Consider the following 6,000-nt stretch of genomic DNA (forward strand, 5'->3'; position numbering starts at 1 on the left):
AGGTCAAGGGCTTTCATTGCCCCCATTTTACACGTGAGGAAACTGAGGCACGGAACGGTTAGGTAACTTACCCAAAGTTATGAAGCTAGCACATGGGGAAGCCTGGGTTCAAACCCTCCTGGCGTGGCTCCAGGGTGTGGATTCCTAACGACCAGGCCTTACTCCCTCTCAGCAATGCTGCAGCCACGGTGAGTTTCATATCACCCAAAGTCTAGGTATTTGTTGCATTGCTTTTCCCTGCTCACCCTCGGCAGCCTGAGAGTTCTTCAACTTTAGCAAGCTTGTTACTGCCCAGAGAGTTAAAACAGATTCGTGGACCCCACCTCTAGAGCTCCTGGTTGAGTAGGTCTGGGCTGGGGGCATCTGAGAAGGTGTATTTCTAACAGGCTCCTAGATGGCACTGCAGCTGCGGGTCCACAGACCACACTTTGAGTTGCCAGGGTCCCAGTGGGGGTGATTTTGCCCCCCCAGGGATATTTGACAAACTCTGGAGACAGTTTTGGTTGTCACAACTCGGGGGGTTCCACTGGCGTCCAGTGGGTAGAAACCAGGGATGTCATCAGACATCCCACAATGCCCAGGAAAGGTACCTGCAAACGATATGGCCACGAATGCCCAACAGGGTGGAGGTGAGAGCCGCGGAGTAGGACACAGCCTCACAGACCTGCATGTGCACAGGATGCATCCGGGACACTGTTTAAAATGTGGATTCTGATTAAGTGGACTTGTGTGGTGCCTGAGAGGCTGCATTGGTGACACAGTTCCAGGGAACCCACTTTGAGTAGCAAAAGCTACACTATACCTTGCATAGGTAAAGGTCTTGAATTGAGGCTTAGGAAACAATGAACTTCTAAGAAATGAAACCCAAAATCATCCTGCATTTGTTCAGAACAACAGTAACTCTGAGTTTCAGTAATCCTCCTTCCACTCCCTCCGTAGCAAGTTTTACCCTTAAAGAAGCACCGGGCAGAGGGGCTTGAAGGGAGAGAAGCCTCGTTCCTCTCTTAGAAGCAGCCGGGGGCCTGTTCAGAATAAGGAAGGACAGAGCTTGGTCAGGACTGCTTCGCTTCAGCCCTGAAACATCAAGTCGAGGCTATTGTTGCCTGGAATCGTGGCTTCTTTCCAAGAGCTGCACATTGACGATCGGGTTTGCATCTGCCTGACTTTTAGGTCTGCAAAGGCGAGATGAAAAAGTGGCTGTTTTTAAAATGGTTGCTCTCTTGGGAAAGGAGTTGGGAGAAAATGGACTCTCTGCGTCCAGCCCTCCAGAGATGGCACCCCGGCCCCTGTGATAAATGGCAGCATTAACAAGGTTTGGTTGAGAGGGAACCTACAGATTTATGACTTCCTGTGTCCGCCAGCAGATGTCATTATGGCTGACAGAACAGAAGACCTTTCAAGAGCGAGCTGGGGTGGAGCTAAGAAGAGGGGAAAAAAATAAAATAAAAGGCAGAAGCCAAAACTAGTGTTTGCTTAATGGTGCTATTGTTGATACTGTCATTTTAGGGACACAGGGAACTTGTACGTTAAACCCAACACCTTGTCATATCTCTGAGGTCCTGCTTCTAAGATTTAGGCAGAAACTCCCAAATGAAAGGCAAAGTTGTCAGCTTCATTCAAATAAGAAAACCTACAGGGTTTTGTTCCTCGCCTATTTGTACTCTTAAAAATTCTTTGGGATAAAAATGAACACTTTGCACTAAATAAATATATATTTTACTCTGAAACAACATTTTGATGAGTTTTTAAATACATTCATTTTAGAAATTCAGCAGTTTATTCTGAAATTCCTTTGATTACACATATAATTTTACTTATTTTTTTAAAATTGTCTTATGGTATGTCACTGGTATTTTAGGTGCCAGAATTTCTTGAGGTATTGAAAAGTGGTATAAATTTGGCATTCGTCACGGGCCAAAAACCCATATTAATAAGTACAACGGCTAACACGTATTTAGCAATAATTACAAGTCACATTTCCGCATTTCCTCCTTTTAATCTTCACCTGAAAATTTACCTTCCGTAGATAAAGAAGGCATTTTTTTTCCCAGTTGACTCTCTTGTGTAATGGACACTGAATTTCGGCTCAGATGATCAGTGCCCCAAACTGCGACCCAGAAGGAACAACCCTGGTTACAGATTCTGGGCTGTCCTCAGATATGCCATCAACAAATCATCCCCCATCGTGGCTGCACAATCAATCTGAGCTGGCAGAAATTAAGAGTCATGGAGGACTTTATAGGGAACATCAGTAACAGAGTCCCTTTTGCCCTGGCCTCTCAAAAAAAAAAAAAAAAAACTCATTTTAAGCAAAAACTTGATTGAGAGCCTTCTGTAATTAATCAATAGCCATAATGTTGATGCAGGTGTTGTAGGGAATATCTGGTTTCATAGAGATTTTCAAAATAGCACTGTGGGTACGAAAATGGCCTTTTGGAAACCACTTTGGAGAGACATTGTGATTATATGCTCACTAACCTGGGCTCCAGACACTCAGTCTGAATTCTGTTCCTGGCTCTTCCACTCACTACCTTCATGATTCTGGCCAAGATACATAAGCTCTCCAAATTCATTTTTCTTGCCTGTAAAATGTGGACAATAATAGCACCATTCTCCTAGTGTTTTTTCTAATAAGGATTGAATACGTGTGTGCGACATGATTAGCTGAGTGCTGGCACAGGGGAGGTGCTCAAAAAATTAGCTATTGTTATAATGATTAATGTTGAAATATCTTCCCTCATTATTATGCCAAGTTATAGACTGATTCATTGGCCACCTAGAAAAGAAATCCAATAATAATAATAATAATAATAATAATAACATTAATTGTAGCTGTCATATATCGAACACATATTAAGTGCTGGACACTGTCCTAAATGTTTGGCATGTAAAATCTATTGAATTTAACTCTTACAACAACCTTATGAGGCTAAGTATTATTACTTCCATTTTGCATGGGAGGAAACCCAGATTCGATAGTTTATGTCAGTAGTTTTCAAACTTGAGTGTGCATCAGAATCACTGGAGGGTCGTTAAACCACAAATCGCTGGGTCCCCTCCCCAGAGTCTCTGATTCAGGAGGTTTGGCCTGGGCCCCAAGATTTTCATGTTAACAAGTTCCCAGGTGCTGCTGCTGGGACCCCATTTGAGAACCGCTGATTTCAGTAACTTGTTCAAAGTTACAGGATGAGTAAGTGGCAGAATGAGTTTTCAAATTTAAAAAGTTGAATAAATTGTTTTAAAAATGCACTTTTAACAAATACCTATATTTTTTCAAATTTCATAACATCAGACTTTTGAATTAATAGTTGATTATTGAATTCACAAAGCACAATGGTTCTGATAGCTGCTTATTTGCATTAAATGTCCTGTTCCACCATTTTCATGGCCCCAAACAGTTTGGGATTCCCTGTAAGGGAAGGATTTCAGGAACATATTCAGAGAATCATCAAGTCCTTAAATCATCCCCATTCGACCTCTCTTGACATTGTCAACAGTCCTACTGGGGTACAGGGGAATGCAAGGGCTGTGACCCACTACCAGCTGGAGAATTCATTAGACATTCCAAGATGGAGCCCAGCTGAGCAAGCCACACCTGGGCACCATCTGTGCCTGAGAGGCAGGGTGTCTCTTTGCTCCCCAGCCAGGGAGGACTCTCAAAACAGCACACCTGGGCATCAGAGGGCTCTGGAGGCACCTCCATTGAATGTCTAAGATCCAGACTCCTCTACTGCCCAAGTGAGCGACTCGCAACCGTCAACCCAGGGGATCATTGGTACAAGCTGCTGCCTGGATTAAGAACTGGGATATGCCTTTGCTCATATTGGGGGGTTTAAGAATGCAGGAGAGACCTCCAGAAACACCTGATGAGAGATATGAATGGAGACAAAAGATTCAGGCACAGAGCTGGGATAAACCCCCTAGTCCCCTGGTGGGTAAGTAATTTGGCAAAAGGTCATTGATATCTTCCTCATTCAGTTGCAAATGAAAAGAATTGGAACTTAAATGCACAGGCAGGAGGCACTTTAAGAAATGTGAACACTCAAGGACTTGAAGAAAATAGATGAACTGAGGAAAACAGGTGTTGCGTTTGACAGAGCAGAAGCTTGTGCGGGAGACTGGGGTCCCTATTACCACCATGACACAAGAAGGAGGAGAGAGCACCTTGGACTTTCTATCTGGAGCCTGGGATTCCAGTGCTGTCTCTGTAGAGAGTGAGCCAGCGGATCTTGAAGACCTTCCTCTTCCCACATACATGCATGCAATTTATTCATACATTCGCTTACTCATTCAGCAAATATTTACTGAGCACATATTATGGGCCAGGCACTGTTATAGACACTGGGGGGTAAAAGCACAGACCCCAGTCTTTGTTCACATGGAGACTCTCTAATGACAGGAGTGAGACGATATACAAAAATAAATGAGCTAATATATTAGGATGTGGAAAGAGCCGTGGAAGAAAACGCAGAAGGGTAACGGATACGGGTTGCCAGGTGGTGTGGTTGAGAAATGGCCCACCCCGATTCCCAACTGTATACAGCATTCGTCACCCTCAGTAAGTACCCTTGGGTTACAAAGGAGAGAAAACGAAGTCAAATTCACCTAAAGACAAAAGGGAAAAATTTTAGCTGCACAAAACCCAGAAGTCCGGGAGTTGATAGTTTTAGTGGGCACTGTTGTTTTTCCTCCCAGAATTACTCCATTGATCCTTCCTGACATAACTCAGATTTTCACTCGGGTATCTAATGCTTTCCTATTTGATTTCTGTACTTCCGGAGAAGCAGACCCCTCCTCCAGCTCAGGGCTTAGCCAATCAGCACAGTCTCTCCCCCTACCCATCACCATAATTGGTTGTTGAGCGGGCAGGGTCCCAGTGTAGCTGAATCTCAGAGATGCTGCCTGGGGTATTTCATTTACTGAACCAGGAGGGAAAAATCGTTACTGGCAGCCATCTCGTAACCATCAGGAGGCCTGCCTCCCAGTGAAGTAGAGAAGGGCGGCGGAGAGAAGAAACAAGAAGAAAACTAAAAACCTAGGATCTTGATGACACCACTGATCACTGAATACACATTCTCTCGAGTAAATCTGCCCTATGTCTAGACGTACAGTTAAATGAGTCAAAAATAATCTCCTTTATGGCTCAGAGCCATTTGAGTTGGATTTTCTGTTATTTTAAATAGATAAAACATACAGTTCAGGCACAGTTACATCCAGGTGCTCATCGATGATGTCACAGGCCTCCACTCTTCCTGCTGTGAGGGTTTACTTTCAGCCTGGCACTCTGACCACCAGCAAGCTCACGCCTGGCAGCACCTGCCAAAGCTTTGCACTTATCGTGCTTGTGTTACCTGGGGTCTCGCGCCCATCTCTGAACCAGAGATGCACACACACACACACCAGCTCCCTCTTCTAGACAAGAAACACACTCCTTAAATCAATATAGTCAGGAGATGGCAAACAGTGCTGTAGTCTAGCTGTGTCTCTTAACTGATCAGGTTGCTCAATTCTGCCTTTCCGTGACAAGATGAATTGTTATAGAAGATGGCACCCCTACCCGCATCTCACGCTACGGATCTATTAGTGTCTCTATTTACGGAGAAGGGAGAAGACAGTGATAATTTATACATACATTTATTTTGTAAAAATTATACTCCTATCCTCTGATTGGTTTGAGTTGCCAGGAATATCGCTCCTCTGTGATAGAGAATGTGGCTAGAAGGGGAAATGTTAAATCATTTAAGAATTTCAAATTCTTATATTGCCACTTGTAGCAAACTGCGTCATCCACTAAGCCATGCAGTTTTTCCCCTGCCCAAAATGTCACAAAAAGAAAAGCGGTTCACAGCAGTTTACACATGCTAAACACATTGGTCGAATAAACAACACAAAAAAAATCGCAATCGAAATACCGCCCCTGTAAAGAAACACAGCATTTAATCTGACTTTTAATTGAAATGTTGCATGTTGATACTTTTTGACTATGCAAAAGACAAAGCT

This window comes from Propithecus coquereli, unplaced genomic scaffold (genome assembly GCF_000956105.1).
Source record: "Propithecus coquereli isolate 6110/MARCELLA unplaced genomic scaffold, Pcoq_1.0 Scaffold527, whole genome shotgun sequence".
NCBI classification, from domain to species: Eukaryota; Metazoa; Chordata; class Mammalia; order Primates; family Indriidae; genus Propithecus; species Propithecus coquereli.